Source organism: Gopherus evgoodei, chromosome 4 (assembly GCF_007399415.2).
Source record: "Gopherus evgoodei ecotype Sinaloan lineage chromosome 4, rGopEvg1_v1.p, whole genome shotgun sequence".
In the NCBI taxonomy this organism is placed as follows: Eukaryota; Metazoa; Chordata; order Testudines; family Testudinidae; genus Gopherus; species Gopherus evgoodei.
Window position 1 is genome coordinate 155,443,730 of NC_044325.1, and position 21,411 is coordinate 155,465,140.

The following is a 21,411-nucleotide window of genomic DNA, read 5'->3' on the forward strand; positions in this document are numbered from 1 at the left end:
CTTCCGCCGGAGCTCCAGCATACTATACAGGACCTTCCTTTCGAAGGCCAGGGCCTGTTTTCTGACAAGACAGACCCCAGACTCAAGAGTCTGAAAGACAACCGGGTCATTATGCGGTCCCTCGGGATGCACACCCCCGTGACGCAGCGTAGACCCTTTAGGTCGCAACAACAGCAACAACGTAGGCCGTTTTCCCAGTTCCGCCAGCGGCAGGACCTTTACAGGCGCCGCGGCAGGAACGGAAGGCGCAGGCAGTCGGGGAACCAAGGGGGGCAGAACCAAGGCTCCTCAAAACCCCCGCCTGGTCCTAAGCCTTCATTTTGAAGGTGCGCCCGAGGGCGCGGTAACAGTTTCCCCTATGGATCCTTCCCCCCCGTTTTTCAACCGCCTTTCGTTTTCCTCCCGGCGTGGTCCCAAATAACATCGGACCGCTGGGTCTTAAGCATGGTGCAGACGGGATACCGCCTGAAGTTTGTTTCATTTCCTCCTTCCCGCCCTCCTTCCTCGTCCCTCTTCAGGGACCCCTCTCACGAGCAATTCCTTCGGCAGGAGGTGCAGACGCTCCTCAGCAAAGGAGCTATAGAGGCGGTTCCGGAAAACGAGAAAGGCAAGGGGTTTTATTCCCGCTACTTTCTGATCCCCAAGGCCAAGGGGGGCCTCAGGCCTATCCTCGACCTGCGAGAACTCAACAAATACCTCGTGAAGTTGAAGTTCCGCATGGTATCCCTGGGGACCATTATTCCATCCCTGGATCCGGGAGACTGGTACGCCGCCCTCGACATGCAGGACGCGTATTTCCACATTGCCATTTGGCCGCGCCACAGACGCTTTCTCCGCTTCGTTGTGGGGGCTCTTCATTATCAATTTGCAGTCCTCCCATTCGGCCTGTCCACGGCCCCGAGGGTGTTTACAAAATGCATGGCAGTTGTCGTGGCACATCTTCGGCGCAGCCGTGTCCACGTGTTCCCTTATCTGGACGACTGGTTGATTCGGGGCACGTCGGAACAGCAAGTCAACAGCCATGTCCGCGTGATCACCGGCATGTTTGCAAGTCTGGGCCTCTTGATAAACACAGACAAGTCCACCCTGAGGCCCACGCAGAAGGTGGAATTTATCGGGGCCGTCCTGGACGCCACTGTGGGCAGGGCCTCGCTGCCTCTGCAACGGTTCCAGACCATGGCGGCGATCGTTCAACGTTTGCGGTCAGCCCCATTGACGTCAGTGAGGACATGTCTAACCCTGTTAGGCCACATGGCGGCGTGCACCTTTGTGACCGACTACGCTCGGCTCCACATGAGGCCTCTCCAGCTGTGGCTTATCAGTCATTACAGGCCGGCAAGGCAACCGTTAGACATGTTAGTCACAATCCCCCAGAAGGTCTTAGATTCTCTCGGCTGGTGGTTAGACCAGTCCGTATTATGTGCGGGTCTTCCCTTCCACCCCTCTCAGCCCTCGGTATCCCTGACAACGGATGCCTCAGATCTAGGCTGGGGGGCCCACCTAGGGGCCCTGAGGACACAGGGCCTGTGGTCCCAGGAGGAGGTGGGGCTCCACATCAACATACGGGAGTTGAGAGCGGTCCGCCTTGCTTGTCAAGCGTTCTGTCATCAGCTTCAGGGTCGTTGTGTCGCCGTGTTCACGGACAACACGACGACCATGTACTATATCAACAAGCAGGGCGGCACCAGGTCCTCCTCCCTGTGCCACGAGGCGATACGACTCTGGGACTTTTGCGTAGCCCACTCCATTCACCTCAGGGCTTCCTTCCTCCCTGGAGTACGGAACACGCTGGCGGATCGATTGAGCAGATCCTTCCTGTCACACGAGTGGTCCCTTCGCCCGGACGTCGCTCTCTCCATTTTCCGGAGGTGGGGTTATCCCCGGGTGGACCTCTTCGCGTCCAAGGGGAACAGGAAGTGCCAAGCGTTCTGCTCCTTTCAGGGCAGGGAGCCGGGGTCGATAGCGGATGCCTTCCTCATCCAGTGGTCGACCCACCTGTACTATGCGTTTCCCCCGTTCCCTCTGGTCCACAAGGTCCTCCTGAAGGTGCGCAGAGACAGGGTTCTCGTGATCATGGTGGCCCCGGCATGGCCCAGGCAGCACTGGTACACCATGCTGCTGGACTTGGCCGTAGCCGACCCAGTTCCCCTGCCCCTTCATCCGGACCTGATTACCCAGGACCACGGGACCCTCTGTCACCCAGACCTGCAGTCGCTGCACCTAGCGGCGTGGCTCCTGCGTGGCTGACTGGTTCCGAGCTGCGCTGCTCCACGCCTGTGAGAGAGGTGCTCTTGAGCAGCAGGAAACCGTCCACAAGAGCCACATATTCGGCGAAATGGAAGCGCTTCTCCTGTTGGTGCGTAGAGAGAAATCTCCGCCCTATGGAAGTTTCGATAACCGAAATCTTAGACTACGTTTGGTCCCTCAAAGGGCAAGGTCTGGCCTTATCGTCGTTGCGAGTCCACCTAGCAGCTATCTCCACCTTTCACCCGGGTGCGGACGGTCGCTCCGTTTTTTCTCACCCGACGGTGTCGAGATTCCTTAAAGGGCTGGAACGTTTATTCCCTAACGTCCGTCCCCCTGCTCCAACCTGGGATCTTAACCTGGTGTTGTCCCAGCTCATGGGGCCCCCCTTTGAGCCGTTAGCTACTTGCTCCCTGCTCTACCTCTCTTGGAAAACTGCCTTTCTAGTGGCTATCACCTCAGCTAGACGGGTGTCGGAGCTCCGAGCTCTTGTGGTAGACCCCCCATATACGGTCTTGCACAAGGACAAGGTGCAGCTGAGACCACACCCTGCTTTTCTGCCCAAGGTGGTCTCAGCCTTCCACGTCAACCAAGAGATTTTCCTTCCGGTTTTTTTCCCAAAACCTCACTCCTCAGGCAGGGAGCAGCAGCTCCACTCGCTGGATGTCCGTAGGGCTCTCGCGTTCTACATAGAGAGGACTAAGCCCTTCCGAAAATCCCCCCAGCTTTTCGTGGCGGTAGCAGATCGTATGAAAGGGCTTCCTATCTCCTCCCAGAGGGTATCCTCTTGGGTTACGTCCTGTATCAGGACCTGTTATGACTTGGCCCATGTCCCTACGGGCCGTGTGACTGCGCATTCTACCAGGGCACAGGCGTCGTCGCTGGCTTTCCTCGCCCGTGTGCCCATCCAGGAAATCTGTCGGGCAGCGACCTGGTCATCGGTCCACACCTTTGCTTCCCACTACGCCCTGGTCCAGCAGTCGAGGGAGGATGCGGCCTTCGGAACTGCAGTGCTCCGTGCCGCGACTTCTCACTCCGACCCCACCGCCTAGGTATGGCTTGGGAGTCACCTAACTGGAATGGATGTGAGCAATCACTCGAAGAAGAAAAGACGGTTACTCACCTTTGTAACTGTTGTTCTTCGAGATGTGTTGCTCACATCCATTCCACACCCGCCCTCCTTCCCCACTGTCGGAGTAGCCGGCAAGAAGGAACTGAGGAGCGGGCGGGCCGGCAGGGATATATATTGGGCGCCATGGCGGCGCCACTCCAGGGGGCGACCTGCCGGCCCACTGGAGTTGCTAGGGTAAAAAGTTTCCGACGAACGTGCACGCGCGGCGCGCACACCTAACTGGAATGGATGTGAGCAACACATCTCGAAGAACAACAGTTACAAAGGTGAGTAACCGTCTTTTACCGGGGGCATGTAGCTGTGTTTACAGGGTGGGGTGTCCCACAGGAATCAGTTCTTGGTCCTATGTTTTTCTCAGTGACCTGGAAGAAGGTGTAGAGCCATCACTGATTATGTCTGCAGATGACACACAAATCAAGCGGAGTGGGAAATAATGAAGAGGCCAGGTCACTGGCTTGGAGTGAGCTGGATTGCTTGGTAATCTGGGTGCAAACAAACAACATGCATTTAAATAGGCTAAAAATGTCCACCTAGGAATAAAGAACACAGGCCATACTTACAGCATGGGGCGGCTCTCTAAAGCAGTGACTTTGGAAAAGATTTGGGGGTCATGATGGATAATTAGCAGAACATGAGTGCCCAGTGCGACGCTGTAGCCAAAAGAGCTAATGCGATCCTGGGAGGCATCAACAGGGGAATCTCAAATAGGGGTAGAGAGATTATTTGACCTCTGTATTCATGACTGTATTCACAACCGCTGCTGGAATGCTGTGTCCAATTCTGGTGCCCAACATTCAAGGAGGTGGATTAATTGGAGAAGGGTCAGAGAAGAGATAGGAGAATGATTAAAGGATTGGAAACCTGAGTGAGATCTGACTTCAGTGGAACAGTGGCCAACTGACACCAGCTGGGGACCCAACCCCATTGGCCCCAGTGAAGCTATGGACAATTGACACCAGCTGGGGATCTGACACCATTGACTCTACTTAAGCACAGCTTCTCATGGTGCTCCTGGGAGCAGAGGGCTAGTTTAACATAATATGGAGATAGAGCTGGAAGGAACCTTGAAGGGTCATTGAGTCCAGCCCCCTGCCTTCACTAGCAGGACCAAGTACTGATTTTGCCCCAGATCCCTAAGTTGCTCCCTCAAGGATTGAGCTCACAACCCTGGGTTTAGCAGGCCAATGCTCCAACCATTGAGCTATCCCTCCCCTAGCACAAGGGGGGCACTATGTTCTGACTTGACAAGAGGCTCCAAGCGAGGTGGGCACACAAAGTTCAGGCCTGGCCAGGGCCTGAACCTCTTCTAGCGCTGCCTCCCTGTTCCTCAGTTACACTTGCTTGCCATGGGTTTGTTGGAGGTTCCTGTCAGTGTGAGCTGCTGGTGGTTCTAATTTAGTGCTAATGAAACTGAAGCTACTATGCAAATAGGCGCATGCAATGAACTGTAACGTTATTTAAAATTAGGCTTTGGAGCGAGCCTGAGGCCTAGTATTCAGCTGAGTCCTAGCAGTAGTAGCAGCATGAGTAAATAATCTTGGATCAGAAGATTTAGCTACAGATACATTGTGGTAGAGACTATTAGCTTTATTCAGCCAGACCTTCCTAACCCCACTTTATAGAGGCCCAGCTCTCTGCACAAATGTTTGCAACGGTAGTTGGGACCCCGCATAATAAGCAGCAGGAATGGCCAATGGGGCAAGAGACCAACACTTAATCAACTACGCTCTTGGAAATAGGTGGGTGGAAGGAACGAGAGGATAAAAAGGGAATCAAACCTGACCTTCAGCGGGACCTCGGGATAGCAGGGCAAGTGGCAGCAGCCTTAATGTTTGTCTTGCCTTCAGGGGAATTGGCAGATCTGGGAGGGGGATTCTCTTATCTTGGGTGTTTTTGTTCTCTGATGTAGCTTATGTTGACGGTGGTACTAATAGAACTCAGAAAGAAGGAGGAATATTTGAGGCACCTTAGAGACTAACACATTTATTTGTTACTCTCTAAGGTGCCACAAGTACTCGTTCTTTTTGCTGACACAGACTAAGGAAGGATAAGAGGGAAGGTGCTTTCATGGATTGGTAACTGGTTAAAAGATAGGAAACAATGGGTAGGTGTAAATGGTCAGTTCAGAATGGGGAGAGGTAAATAGTGGTGTCCCCCAGGGATCTGTACTGGGACCAGTCCCATTCAACAAATTCATAAATGATCTGGAAAAGGGGGTAAACAGTGACGTGGCAAAGTTTGCAGATGATACAAAACTATTCAAGATAGTTAAACCCAGAGCTGATTGCGAAGAGCTGCAAAGGGATCTTCAACACTAGGGGGTGGGCAACAAAATGGCAGATGAAATTCACTGTTGATAAATGCAAAGTGATGCACACTGGAAAACATAATCCCAACTATACATATAAAATGATGGGGTCTAAATTAGCTGTTACCACTCAAGAAAGAGATTGTGGAGTCACTGTGGATAGTTCTCTGAAAACATCCACTCAATGTGCAGCGGCTGTCAAAGAAGCAAACAGAACGCTGGGAATCATTAAGAAAGGGATAGAGAATAAAACAGAAAATATCATCTTGCCTCTATATAAATCCCTGGTACGCCTACCTTTTGAACACTGCATGCAGATGTGGTCGCCCCATTTCAAAAAAGATATTTTGGTATCAGAGAAGGTACAGAGAAGGGCAACAAAAATTATTAGGGTTTGGAACGGCTGCCGTATGAGGAAAGACTAATAAGCCTGGGATTTTTTGGCTTGGAAAAGTGATGACTAAGGGGGAATATGGTAGAGGACTATGAAATCATGACTGGGGTGGAGAAAGTAAATAAGGAAGTGTTATTTATTCCTTCTCAAAACACAAGGGCTAGGGGTCACTTGATGAAATTAATAAGCAGCAGGTTTAAAACAAACAAAAGGAAATAGTTCTTCACGCAACACATGGTCAGCTGAGCCCTTTTCCAGGGGATAGTGTGAAAGCCAAGACTATAACGGGGTTCAAAAAAGATCTAGCTAAGTTCATGGAGGATAGGTCCATCAATGGCTATTAGCCAGGATCATATCCCTATCTTCTGTTTGCCAGAAGCTGGGAATGTGCGACAGGGGATGGATCACTTGATGATTGCTTGTTCTGTTCATTCCCTCTGGGGCACCTGGCATTGGCCACTGTCAGAAGACAGGACACTGGGCTAGATGGACCTTTGGCCTGACCCAGGATGGCTGTTCTTATATTCTTATGTGGCTGGAAGGACCATGTCTCCTGGGGCCCTGGCTGGAAGGACGGTCTCCTGGACCTGTGATGGGCTGTGCAAACTCCACACTGGGAACAGAGGTTAAGGAGCAGCTCTGTGCATTCACATGTGATAAGAGAGCTTGATCTTCTGGTTGGCAGAGCCTGGTAGCTTGATCGATGGCACACCAAACACCTAGCCAACTGATACGCCTACGCCGGGAGGAGATACCAGTAAAACATAATACCGCCCACCTCCAGTCTGACTGGTGTCTCTGGCCCAGGATGCCTAGAAGGATGAGTGTTAAGGGAGGGAACAGCTGGCGAGGAAATTGTTCTTGGCTCTGTAATTGGAGTGGGAGGACAGCGAAACCTAGAAATGTTGCAGGGAAATAAGGAACAGTGGGAAGCGTGGGCAGATCACTCTTTGCCATGTGTAGCCACCTAGGATAATCGTGGTGGGTGGCAGCTTTGTGTGCTCAAGTCTTGGCATGATTGGCAAAGGAGGTCGAGGTGGTATTATAGCTATTTGAAAAAGGGGGAAACTGAGGCAGGGGAGAGACTTCACAGATCTGGGAATACCTGTCAAGAGTCCTAGCTCCTCTGCTCTAACCACTCCTCTCCCAGAGCCAGGGAGAAAACCCAGGAGTCCTGGCTCCTAGTCCCCTCTGCTCTAACCCACTCCTCTCCCAAAGCCGGGGAGAGAACCCAGGGCTCCTGGCTCCTAGTCCCCTCTGCTCTAACCCACTCGCAGAGCCAGTGATAGAATTTACAAATCCATAGGAGGCCCTTTCCCTCAAAATTTTATTTAAAAACATTTAAAATGGTCTAAAAGTAAACAAAAATATTTTGATTTTGTTGAAACAAACTGCTTGATTTAACTTGAAACAATTCCCTCTCTCCCTCTCCTCCCTGATTTGTTGAAAGTTAAAAAAAAAAAATTTTAGTGCCACCTTAAACTCTCCCCCCCACCTCCCCGAGGTTTTTTGGAATCATCAGCTAGCCAAAAAAATCCACCATGCCTCATAACGTTCAATTATATTGAACTGTTGGGAAATATGAACGTGATAAAAGGAGATTGTTTCCCAACCATCGTCTGATTAGTCATCAGGATTCCCTGCCACTGGAAGTTGCTGAGAACAAGAAACAAGCAAGAGATCTTGGAGTCACCGTGGATAGTTCTCTGAAAACTTCAGCTCCGCGTGAAGCCGTGGTGAAAAAACGAACAGAATTTTAGGAGCGATTAGGAAAGGGAGGGACAACAAGACAGAACATATAATGCCACTATCTAAAGCCATGGTGTGCCCACACCTTGAATATTGGGTCCAGTTCTGATTGCCCCATCTCAAGGAGGATATAGTGGAAGTGGAGAAGGTTCAGAGAAGGGCAGCAGAGATGATCAGAAGTACGGAACGACTTCCACACCAGGGGAGACAAAAAAGATGAGGGCTGTTCAGCTTAGAAAACAGATGACCAAGGCTACATCTACACTACAGGATAAATTCGAATTAGCTTAAACCGATTTTATGAAACAGATATTATAAAGTTGATTGTGCACGTCCACACTAGGCACATTAATTTGGTGGTGTGCGTCCATGGTCCAAGGCTAGCGTCAATTTCTGGAGCAGTGCACTGTGGGTAGCTACTGTGAAATACTGAGGCCAATAACGTCGATTTGCGTCCACACTAACCCTAATCTGATATAGTAATATCGATTTTAGCGTTACTCCTCTTGTTTTGTAGGAGTACAGAAATCGATTTAAAGAGCCCTTTAAATCGATATAAAGAGCAGTGTAGTGTGGACGGGTGCAGCGTTAAATCGGTTTAACAGCGTAGTGTAGACCAGGCCTAAGAGGAGATGTGACTGAGGGCTATACAATCATGAGTGGTGTGGAGAACGTGACTAGGGAAGTGCTTGGTCCTGCCATGAGGGCAGGGGACTGGACTCGATGACCTCTCGAGGTCCCTTCCAGTCCTAGAGTCTATGAGTCTATGAGTTATTTACCCCTTCACATAACACAAGAACCAGGGGCCACCCAATGAAATTGACAGGCCGCAGGATTAATTGAAAAAATAAATTAAAAAAGAGAAGTTGTGACGTTGCATTTCATAATGTTTCATGGAAATATGCTTAGGAGTGTAAATATCATGTAACTGTAATCTGCTTTATTCAAAAGGTCTCTTGTAAGGTGTCATTACAAAGCTTATAATCTACAGCGTGGTCATCCTGTTTGTATGCATGTATCACTCTTGTATCTGAAACTAGGAATATGAACTATAACTCTGAGGTCCTATTCTAATTATGCAAAGTGTGGACCATTGACAAGGACAATTGGTTGTAAATGGCTCTGTTTACTTGCAAACTTTCCTGGGTGCCAGCCCTGGAAGAATGGAAGCTAGGGTCTTACAGTGACATGTGATCATGTCGCCTGAACTGGAATCCATTGTAAACCTGGTGCTTTTCCATTGAGAAGGAGGGTTGGGGACCCAGAAAGACAAAAGATTCCTGCCTTGTGCCAAACATATCAAAGGGAGTGGAAGAGAAAAAAGGGGGTCGCAGGCATGAGAACACCCCTGCTTTCCACCTAAGATGTCTGCTGGAACTAACAATGTCTGTACCAGGGGAAAGAATTAGGCCCAGACAAGGAAGGAGTCTAGTCTGTGAAAGAAGCTCATTGGAACATCTCTGAGGGTGAGATTAGGCTTAGATTTGCATGTTTTTACTTTATTTTGCTTGATAACTTCCTTTGTTCTGTCTGTTATTACTTGAAACCACTTAAATCCTACTTTTTATTTTATACTTAATAAAATCACTTTTGTTTATTAATGAACCCAGAGTAAGTGATTAATACCTGGGGGAGCAAACAGCTGTGCGTATCTCTCTATCAGTGTTATAGGGGACGGACAATTTATGAGTTTACCCTGTATAAACTGTATACAGAGTAAAACAGATTTATTTGGGGTTTGGATCCCATTGGGAGCTGGGTGTCTGGGTGCTGGAGATAGGTGACCTGCTGAGCAGTTTTTGGTTAAAGTCTGCAGCTTTGGGGGTGTGGACCAGACCTGGGTCTGTGTTGCAGCAGGCGAGTGTGTCTGGCTCAACGAGGCAGGGTTCTGGAATCCCAAGCTGGCAGGGAAAATGGGCTCAGAAGTAAATTTAGCATGTCAGGTGATAGTCCCAATGTGACGGAGCAGGGCTGATTTGACCCGGGAATGTTGCCGGGGAGTTACATTGGGGATGAGAAGGAAGCTATCTGAGCTGTAACCTGAGCCAGGAGAGGGGTGGGGAGAAGTGACACCTTCTGCCTGAGAGACTGAACAAAGGAGAGGAGGAGCAGAGGGGAGGGGGACAAGAGCTGCTGGAGGGATTTTTTAGGGTCAGTTTGGGCTGGGTGGTGCAATGCAGGGAACCCCAAGCTGGGGTCTAAGCTCCCTGAACCCCTAGAAGGACTTGATTGAGGGGTTCTGGTTGTACCTACATGCTCTGCTTGGGACTGTGTTCCTGTCGTCTAATAAACCGTTAGTTTTACTGGCTGGCTGAGAGTCACAGTGAATCTCAGGAAGAGGGGAGCAGGGCCTTGACTCCCCCACACTCCGTGACACCCAGCCAGTCACAGAAGTATTTCTTCACACATTGCTAGGGCCCTACCAAATTCACAGTCCATTTTGGTCAATTTCGCGGTCATAGGATTTAAACAATCATAAATTTCATGATTTCAGCTATTTAAATCTGAAATTTCACAGTGTTGTAATTGTAGGGGCCCTGAACCAAAAAGGAGTTGGTTATTGTAGGCAGGGGCGGCTCTAGGAATTTTGCCGCCCCAAGCACGGCAGGCAGGCTGCCTTCCTCAGCGTGCCTGTGGGAGGTCCTCCGAAGCTGCGGGACCAGCGAACCCTCTGCAGGCAAGCCGAAGAGGGCAGCCTGCCTGCCGCCCTCGCGGTGCCGGCAGAGCGCCTCCCACGGCTTGTCGCCCCAAGCACACTCTTGGTGTGCTGGGGCCTGGAGCCACCCCTGATTGTACGGGCAGGTTGCGGTACTGCTACCCTTACTTCTATCGTTAGAGTTGGGCAGCTGGAAAGCGGCGGCTGCTGGCCGGGATCCCAGCTCTAAAGGCAGACCCACCGCCAGCAGATGTGCAGACATAAGGATGGCCTGGTATGGTATTGCCTCCTTTATGTCTTCTCCAGATGAACCATGGTCCAGCAGCTCTTAGGCTTACCAAAGGGATTGACCATTTCCACTGAGACCAAGAATGTCTAGAGTGATGAGAATGGATGAGACAATTTGGGAAGGGATATTGAAACACCTGTTTCGGGGCTATTGTCCGCCTAGAGAGCAGCTGAGATGGTCATCTTGAGAGGGCAGATTCTCCCACACCTGTTCATTGAGAGGGTCTCGACTTTCCTCCAGAGGAACATCTGGATCTGAAACATCTTGTACTGCCCACTGCTGGAGATTGACTGAGATGGCCCATGGTCTGACCGAACCTGGCAATTCCTGTGCTTCTAAGATAACTGCACGGTCCTTTGGGACAGGCCCAAGTCATTTCTGCAAGACAGCGTCCCCTTGGGAGTGATATCAGGGTGAGCGTGTGTGGAAGACCTACCTACAGTAGAGCTGGTTGGGAAAGTTTCACTGCAACTTTTTTTTTGGTTGGAAAATGCCAATTTGGCAAAACTTTTCAGATCAACATCTTGACTTGGATGGAATTTTTGTCAGGAAAGTTTCTCAGGTCCAGGATGGACTTTCTAGAGCAGTGGTTTTCAACCTGTGGTCTGCAGACTGTCTAAGGCTTGCAAGGGGGCTCCTCCATTCAACATTGTTCAGGGGTCTGCAAATGAAAGAAGATTGAAACCACTGTCCTAGGCCAAGAGCAAGGCCCCAGAAGCACCAATGGCAGTGTGAGCAGAGCACTCCTTTGGGAGGTGCGGTAGAAGACCCTGCAGCATGGCCCTTCACTATATTAGGCACCACGAGAACTGGAAGCTGGGTCTGAGTTTCATGATGATGGGGACTGAAAAAAGTAACCTCTTCATCTTTTCAGAATGGAATTCTTGTTTTCCAAGGACCTGTACGGCAAAGCACCTTGCATATTATCCCAGCGCTAATGAGCTTGTACAGAAGACATCACCTGCAGCCAAGGCCCATGTCTCTTGGGGCCCTGGCTGGAAGAACCATGTCTCCTGGGGCCCTGGCTGGAAGGATCATGTCTCTTGGGGCCTGGCTGGAAGGACTATGTCTCCTGGAGCCCTGGCTGGAGGACCATGTCTCCTGGAGCCCTGGCTGGAAGGACCATGTCTCCTGGGGCCCTGGCTGGAAGGACCATGTCTCCTGGGGCCCTGGATGGAGGACCATGTCTCCTGCGGCCATGGCTGGAAGGACCATGTCTCCTGGAGTCCTGGATGGAAGGACCATGTCTCCTGGGGCCCTGGCTGGAAGGATCATGTCTCTTGGGGCCTGGCTGGAAGGACCATGTCTCCTGGGGCTCTGGCTGGAAGGGCCATCTCCTGGACCTGTGATGGGCTGTACAAACGTCACACTGGGAAACAGATGGTTAAGAAGCATCTCTGGGCCCGGAGGCCTCGCCCAGTCACACCTGCCTGGCAGGCTCTCAGCGGAGGTGCAGCGAAGCTCAGTCGGGGAGGCCTGTGAACGGGAGCTGATCTCCACTGGTAGGTTCTGCAGGAGCACAGCTGGAGCCCCATGCCACCTGGAGCAGACCACGGAGAGCCTGTGAGTGAGGGGGAAGAACCCCTGGAGAGGCAAGGTGGGGTGGCACTGGGCAGTAGGTGGTGACCCACGGAGCAGGCTAGCTGATACCCTTCCCCAAGTGATGCGCGAGTTCCCCTGCTGCGAGCCCCACAGACTTGAGGCACCAGGGGGACAGGAAAATAGTGTTCTGATCACTAGGGGACACAAACACCCCTGCCCCATCTCCTAGGTCCCTGCCTAGAAGGGTCTGCTGGGTTAGAGCAGGGGGGAGGGGCTGGGAATCAGGACTCCTAGGTTCTCTCCCCAGCTCTGGGAGGGGAGTAGGGCTGGTGGGTTAGAGCAGAGGGGCCTAGGAGCCAAGACTCCTGGATTCTATTCCTGGTTCTGGGAGGAGAGTGGGGTCTAGTGATTAGAGTGGGGGGAACTGGGAGCCAGGACTCCTGGGTTCTCTCCCCAGCTCTGGGAGGTGAGTGGGGGCTGGTAGGCAAGGGCTGGGAGTCAGGACTCCTGGGTTCTGTCTGTATCTCTGGGGGAGGTGGATTGAGTTGTGGGCTGAGAGCTAGGACACCTGGGATCTCTCCCTCCTGTGGGAGGAGTCTGAGGGCTAGTAGATTACATCACTAGTGTTAATTTTGGCTACTGAGATCAGCACAAAACGCTGCCAAGCTAATCCCTGCCAGGCTGGGATGACTGAGCATGTCAAACAGGAGGGAGGGGGTGCAGCAGCCAGGCTGAGTGGTTACAACAGCCCTTCCCAGGGTGGCTCCCAGAAATCATAGGCCTGTCACCATGCCAAGCTGGCCAGCAAGGCTGCCATTACTGGGGAGTGCCTGCCTGTCTCTGCCAAGAGGCCTTGACTTCTTGACCTTTCATTGTGAGAGGCAAAGGAAACCATGGTCTGGGGCAGTGCAGGGAGCTGGGGGCCAGGACTCCTGGGTTCTATCTTTAGGGCTGGAAGGGTCATGGGGTCTAGTGTCTAGAATGCCCTATGCATCATCCTGCCACTTACAGTTATGCAAATCAGCTCTCAAAACGCTCCTCTGCCCAGAAATCTCGCTGGCCCGTATATCAAGAGGAAACCATAAAGCCGAGGCCTTCCTCAAATGACGCATATTTCCCCAATCAATGGCAGCCGTGTGCTGTTGCTCCCCACCTTTCGCCGCCCATAGGATTTATTCCCACCCCAGCTATGCAAGGTCCCAGCTGATTTCCCCATCGCTGTTTCACGCCTACTTCCTGCTTTGAGTTCTGGGAAGGATTTGGGCAGTGGATCTCAAAAGTGGGCCCACTACTTTGATTTCTAGGGCACGGCTATTCTTGCAGCCCCTGCTTTCTGGGCAAGAGATAAGTGCCTGATCTTTAGCTGCTGTACACTGAGATCAGGGTGTGTGTGTGTGTGTGTGTCACCGAGATCATATTCCTACCCCTATTAAATGCGGTGTCATCAAACAGCTCCCGGGAAGCGGTATTAAACACTTTCCCATGCTGGTGCAAGCACAGAACAGAAGGACAGCCCCTGAAGAAAGTATAACCCGAGCACGGCGTCTGCTCACTCTCTTCCCCCTTCGGCTCGACGACTGGCGCCTCGGGCTCTTTGGAGACCAAGCGGCCACCAGTTTGGACAACATAGCTCAGAGATTTCACTCAGAAGCCTGTCCATCGAGCCAATACAACATTGCTTCTCAATACTGGCCTCTAGGGCCGGCTGGTGCAATGGGACAACCCACCCCACAGGGAAGCATCGGTGTGATGAATTTGCTAGGGCAGCCAGAACGCTGGTCGGAGGACCAAATCACAGGGAGAAAGCTGAATCCTCGCTAGTTAAGGCCAGAAGGGGCTGTTCAATCACCTAGTCCGGCTACCCATATTTCACGGGCTTGAAAATTTCTCCTGCATCCTCCTCTATTGAATCCTGTAACTTGCATTGGGCTAAAGCATTTTCCAGATAGGTGCCCAGGCTGGCTAGGAAGCCGTCAAGGGATGGGCCGTCAGCTGCTGTACATCAGGGTCTGTTCTAATGGTTAATTGCCCATGAGCCCGCCAGCCACTAGCTGGCAAAGGGCATGGAGTGCAGAGCCCGCTGGCCGTCACAATCCTTGCAAGCTGGGTGCATGGAGAATATCAAAGGAGTTGTGTATCGACACTGCAAATTCTGTTCTTCAAGCCAGAAAGTTAAGGCAGGAGGTGCCCAGGCCTCGGACGGGTTTCTCTTGGGCAGGGGGGTAACGCTATCTGCCTGCTTGCTTGTGTGAAGAGTATTGTCCATCTCGCCCTGTCCACAGGAGCGCCTCCTCCTGGCCAGGCGTGGTGTGGCGGCTTCCTTCGCACACGGAGCCCTCTGCTGGCGGCCACTCCGCCGCGGTGATGTGCTCTGTTCCTGTGTGTCGCAGCGCCTCCTATTCCCGACTCAGCCCTCCGGCTGGCTCACTACATCGTCCCCCCACCTCTGCGGTATCAAGGTCTCCCTGGATCAGCTGTCCCCGTGGGGCCTCTGATGGTCCTGTGCCCGTGGCTGGCAGAGAAATCCTGTACCCGGGGTTGCAGTCCAGGACCCTTTAACCGCCAGCCAAGGTCTGCACAGTCCCCTTCCTGGCTGCTGTTTCTCTGGGCGTCAACTCATGCCTCCTTTCCCTACATCTCCCCTGGGGTTTTCTCTGTCTTCTATCAGAGTCAGAGAGTGACGGAAGCCTCTCCCCCGGCTGCTGCAAACTTCCTCTTTCTAACCCAGGCTATGAACTGCCAGACCCAGAGGTGCCGAGGATCTGAACTGTCCGGTCCGGAGGTGCCAGGGCTCTGAACGGCCGAGCCCAGAGGTGCCAGGCCCTGAACTGCTCGGCCTGGAGGTGCCGGGGCACTGAATGGCCGAGCCCAGAGGCATCGGGCTCTGAACTGCTCGGCCTGGAGGTGCCGGGGCTCTGAATGGCCGAGCCCAGAGGTGCCGGCCCCTGAACTGCCCGGCCTGGAGGTGCTGGGGCTCTGAACCGACATGTCCGGAGGTGCTGTGGCTCTGAACGGCCGAGCCCAGAGGTGCCGGGGTTCTGAATTGCCAGGCCCGGAGGTGCCGGAGCTCTGAACTGCCAGGCCCAGAGGAGCCGGGGCTCAGCCCTGGCACAAATTAAGCAGTGGGTGCTGGGTTTTGGAATAAGGACAATGAGTTGTTCTGGGGCAAAGGGACTGGCAGGATAATTCGCCTAGGAAGCAAGTTGACCCTGTGTTTGCCTGGTGGCCAGAGGATCACAGCCAAACCTGGCTGTAAATCGCCGTAAGGGCAATCACCGAGCAATCTTTAGCTAGACAGGAGAGCATATTTTCAGCTAAGTTGAGGCTCTAAACGGCGAGTTTGGGCGTCATTTTCCACGCAGGCAGCAGGTGGTTTCCAAGGCTTCTCCGTGCTGTCACTCTCCTCTCTCTGCCGTGTGACACGCTCACCGACCAGCTGTCGCTAGCAGCCTCTCTAAGGGCTGCGTGCTAAGCTGGAACTGGTAAGCAGGGGTGTCCGCCGTCCTTAGACGCAGATATCTGTAACTTCTCTGTGTTCTTAATAGAACAGGGAGATGGTCAAGGCTGGGAACTTGCCTGCAGCTAATCCATAGCGTGAAGGTGGTGAGTTCAATCCTTGAGGGGGCCACTTAGGGATCTGGGGCAAAATTAGTACTTGGTCCTGCTAGTGAAGGTAGGGGGCTGGACTTGATGACCTTCCAGCTCTGTGAGATGGGTATATCCCCATGTATTATTCTATGAGATAGGAGAGCGGGGGTCTGTGAAGGCCTCGAGGGCAGGGCTTGTATTGCCTGTGGCTGATGGCACCAGAATGGGGGGCAGGACATGGGTCTGCCTTAAGGGCGAGTGATGGGAGGAGGGGGTGGAGAGGAGTGGGGTGGGGGTGGGGGCTCAGGGAAGAGGCGGAGTGAGGGCGGGGCCTCAGGAGAAGATGGGGAGCAGGGGCGAGGCATCCAGGGAGAGGCAGAGCAGGAGCAGGGTCTCGGGGGGAGAGCCGGAGTGAGAGTAGGGCCTCAGGGTGAGGGGTGGACCGGGCCATGGCTTGGGCCCTGGTGGCCCCCCATGTCTAGGTAGCTTCCGGCACTCCTGGGCTGAACCCCTGTTGGCAGATGGTGAAGAGGTAGCCCTGGGTACCCCAAGAAGTGTGTGTGTGGGGGTACAAATGTCCCCCAAATGTGTCACCCTGTTTTCTTGTCCCTTGGCTGCCATAAAAGCCAGCTGGCTAGCAAACTCGGCCGTAGCCACCACCACGTTTGCCTGAGCTCAGCGGCCCAGAAGCACCAGAAGCAAAGTGGTGATTGCGGTGAATTTATAGGCGCCGACCACGCTGCATGGATGCTGAGATGTGTGTGTGTGTTTCTTTGCTCCATTCAAATCAAGGCACCGCCCCAGCGAGTTAAACGAGCCAAGTTCTGTAAGCTTCCCATGATTTTCTCTAGCCCTCGGATCGTTTTTGTGGATCCTCTCTGATTCTTTGAACGGCCGTTTTAACATTCGCGTGCCAGAAGTGGACACAGTGTTCCAGTATCCGTCTCACCGGTACAGAGGTAAAATCACCGCGTAAGCCCTTTGAGGTACAGCGTCATGCTGGGAGCTCACATTGAGTTCTTTGTCCATCATGACCTCTTAAATCTTTCCACCTGGGATTCTTCTTAAGGGGATGGGAATTTTGGCTCCAATTTTAAGGCCAGCTCGAAGATGGGAGCAGCGTGAAAAAGAAGAAGCTGGCAACTGGGATTCTCATCCGACCGGTATGGCCAGATCCCAAGTTATCTCCCATCCCAATAGGCACAGGTTGCAACTGAGTCTTAGCGACGCCTCACCCATTATCACAACTGTCAACAACACCTCCTGTGTCACCTAATTGTTGCTGAGCTTTGGAGGTTTATATAAGATCCTTTGCATCACAAAAGCTGGGCGTGGGCAGCCAGTGGTTTTGCAAATGCACGAGGTTGAAAAAATAGGGACTGCATATCTGTGGGATGGTAGCCCCCAGAGTCACCAATCGTGTCAGGTGCTGCACAGACCCTGACCAACATCAGGTCTTCTGTTGTGTTTGGTGCTATACAGACCTACCCCATCAGGGCTCCTCAGACCTGATTATCATAATTTTTCTGTAATGATCATTATAGAACAGTGTGTAACTAATGCGGTGCCATCTGTCTGAATCTGCAGGCAGCCTGAACAAATGGTTGGCTGACAGATGGAATGTAATGGGCTCAGTGGAGTGTGAACTCTGAAACCTAATGATAATAATGTCACAATCGGGCATGGGTTTGAACTGACATGGGGGCATCTGCCTGAGTCTGCAGAGAGCCTGGCATGATAGCCCCAAGAGGCATGTGTCCTGCTAGCCCTATATTGTGAACGTTTGTTAATTCTGAAGTTTACCCATTAACACAATTGGAACTGAGGGAAATTTTTGCAATCAAAATTGTTAAGCCAGAAAAAAAAAGCAGGGTTGGTGACCCCCAAAAATATTTTGTGAATTTGCATCAGTTTTGCTAAATTTCTTTTATCAAAACAAAGTCAGAAAAAATCCAATATTTTCTAAACAAAATGTTTTTATTTTTCATTTTGAGATTTCCTTTTGTTTTATTAGGAAAACCATTAAAAAGGTTGAAAAACATCTAAGAGGTTTGGTTTCTTTTGGTTCAAAAAGACTCTTTGTTTAATTTAATTTAAAGAAACATCAGCAGTGTTTCAAAGTGGTTGCAAGATTTGGGTGTTTTGCTTCAGAACAATGTGGCATTTCGAGAGTTCCTTCTGTTGAAATGTAAAAATATTAAAAATGTTTCAAAGCGGTTGAAACATTTTGATTTTTTTCAGTTTGCAATGACTTCTTTGTTCAAGCTTCTTTGTAATTTAACTTTAACTCCTCCCAAAATGTTTTTAAAAAACAGCTGAAATGTTTCAGTTTTTTAAATGAAACATTTCATTTGATGGATTTTTTTTTGTTTGCATTTTCGAGTCACTAAAAATTTCTAAAACCTAATTTTTCAGTTCAACCCATCCCCTCCGCCCCAATTTTCAAAAAATCAATTATTTGCGAGCACTAGATGTGCCTTTTCATGGCTGATTGGAACAAAAAAAGGATTGTATTGTACAGGGACCTATCTGCTTTGAAATCCCAAGTGGGTGGGGCTTATCTTGTGGGAGGAGCTACTAGGAGCCACACCCCTTATTTCCCTTATTCCCCCCACCCCTGGATTGTGAATAGACACAGCTTCCATTCATTTTTGCATCAAAAGCTTTTTATTAACAATAGATGCGTAAAGCTACATCATATCTAGAGCAGAATTGACCCCCCTCCACATACAACTGTGTGTATGTCTGAAATGGGGGAGAGGGGTAATTCCTTAGCCCTAGACTGACCACAACCCCTCCTTTTGTGGCTTCTCACAGCATTCCCCTGTGATGTAGGAAAGTTTTACAAGCTCCTTTTGGCAGATGGATGGGAGGGAATGGAGGGAAGCCAGCTGACGCCCGAGGTCACACTGTAAACTGATGGCAGAGCTGGGAGCAGAATGCACCTGCCCATTAGGTCCCCTTGCTGAGCTAGGAATCGAACCCAGGGATCCTGATTCCCATCCTACCACCTCTAACCACTACACCCCTCTAAAAGGCAGACATAGAACCCAGGAGTCCTGGCTCCCAGGTCCCCTACTTGGCTCCCCTGCCCTCCCAAAGCTGGGAATAAAACATAGGAGTCCTGTTTCCCAGCCCTAGGATAGAACCCAAGAATCCTGGCTCCCAGCCTGCCCTCCACTAAGTACTGGATCCCTCTGCCTTTCCAGAGCTGGAAAATGAACCCAGGTGCCCTGGCTCCAGACTCTGTGCTGTAACCACTATATGCTGTGGTCCTGCCACCCACTTCTGTGAACATCAAATGAGAACAAAAGCATAAACTATATTGCAAGGTAAAGTCAGTGAGTATTTTAACTAGAGAAAAGATCCAAAAATTCAGTGGTCCCCTTAAATCTGCCCCTGGTGGAATTTAATAGTTGGATGTAAAGGAAGTTCCTTCCAGTTAAAGCTGTTCCAGATCTGGAAATCCTTAATCCTAAATCCTTTCCAGTTCAGAATGAATCCATCCCAACATTTTAAGTTTCCATAAAACAAACATTTTTGAAAAATTCAAGTTTTGAATTTGATTTTTTTGAAATTTCAGTTGATGTTCTTGCTCTTTTCATATTATGCTTTTCTTTCCTGTAATGTGTCATATGAAATAAATTTCAAACCGAAAAGTCTTTTCAACATTTTTAAAAAATGGAATGTATTGTTCTGATCCAAAGACTTTTGTTTTGATTTCCACATTTCTGTATGTGATTGGTCTTTTTATTTGATAATTTATGAGCGAAAATATATTTTCAAATGAAAAGTCAGAACTTTTCAATCTGATCAAAATGTTTCATTCCGATGTCAACTTTTCTTTTCATTTCTTTATTTGAAAATAAAATGCAAGATCAAGAGGAACAGTGTGTGTGTGTTTGTGATATCGTCTCTTATATACTCTCCTATGTAGACTATAAAGCATGATACATTTCAAAGTATCATGAAGTTTAATTTCAATTTCAACTTCACTTTTCTTGTCATTTCTTCATCCTGTATTATTTTGTATTGTTTCATTAATATATCTATATCTATCTATCTATCTATTCCAGTCTACTCAATTTATAATAGAATATAAAATAAAGTACATTTTGAAAGGAAAAAAATGCAATATTTAATTTCAATTTCAACTTTGCTTTTCTTGATCTTGCATTTCATTTTATATTTTTATTTTATGTTATAGTCGACTATCTTATTAATATATTTAATTTCTTGATCTTACGTTTTATTTTGTAGTTCATTTTTATATTTTGAATTTTATTTTATAGATGATGCTATTCATATATTTCAAATCACTTTGAAATTAAAATTGGAATATTTTAACCTGATCTAAATGTTTCAAATGGGATTTGACTTTTCATTTCTTGATCTTATATTTTATTTTATGTTAAAGTCTATTCAATTCCATGATTATTTATAATAGAATAGAAGATCAAATCAATTTCAAAATAAAAAGTCCTTTCAAAATGAAAAATCAGAACATTTCTTTGTCTTTTCTTGCCTTTTCATCTCTTGATCTTCTACTGTATTTTACTATATATTATTTCGACTTTGATATTTTTAAATTTTATTTTCTAGCCTATTCTTTTTTATAACAGAATAGAAAATCAAATCCATTTCAAAGTGAAATACAGTTTTGAAATGAAAAATTGAGATGCTTAGCCTTTTGATTTTGAAATGAAATTTCCTTGAAATTGACCTGTCCTCATGGAATATTTAGATATCAATGAATCGGCCTTTCCCAACCAAAAATATTCCATCCGAAATTTCTCCATCTAATGGGAGCGGGTCTCATTTCTCACCAAACACAACTCTCCTGTGGATTGACAAGTGTATCCAATTCTACTTTCCTAGGCCAAGTCTTGTTAGGCTGACTGTATTTTATCTTAGCCTAGTGGCTGCAGTGTGAATCAGCCACTGATTTTAAATTCTCCAGGGCAGGTTTTTTCATTTATCACTATTGAAACATTTTGAGGGGGGAATGAAAAACTATCAAACCCTTCCAAAAAATAATAAATATGGAATCTCATCTACACTGGGTTTATATTGTCAGATCTCTGATTGGTAGGGGAGATAGATAGATAGATAGAGGGGGTATCTGGGGATGGATAGATAGGGTATCTGGGGATGGATAGATAGATAGATAGATAGGGTGTATGGGGATACATAGATAGATAGACAGATAGGGTGTATGGGGATAGATAGATGATAGATAGGGTGTATAGGGATAGATAGATAGATAGATAGATGAGGGGGTGTATAGAGATAGCTAGATAGATAGGGTGTATGGGGATGGATAGATAGATGGATAGATAGGGTGTATGGGGATAGACAGATAGCTAGATAGAGGGGGTGTATGGGGATGGATAGATAAATAGATAGGGTGTATGGGGATAGATAGATGGATAGATAGGGTGTATGGGGATAGATAGATAGATAGATGAGGGGGTGTATAGAGATAGCTAGATAGATAGGGTGTATGGGG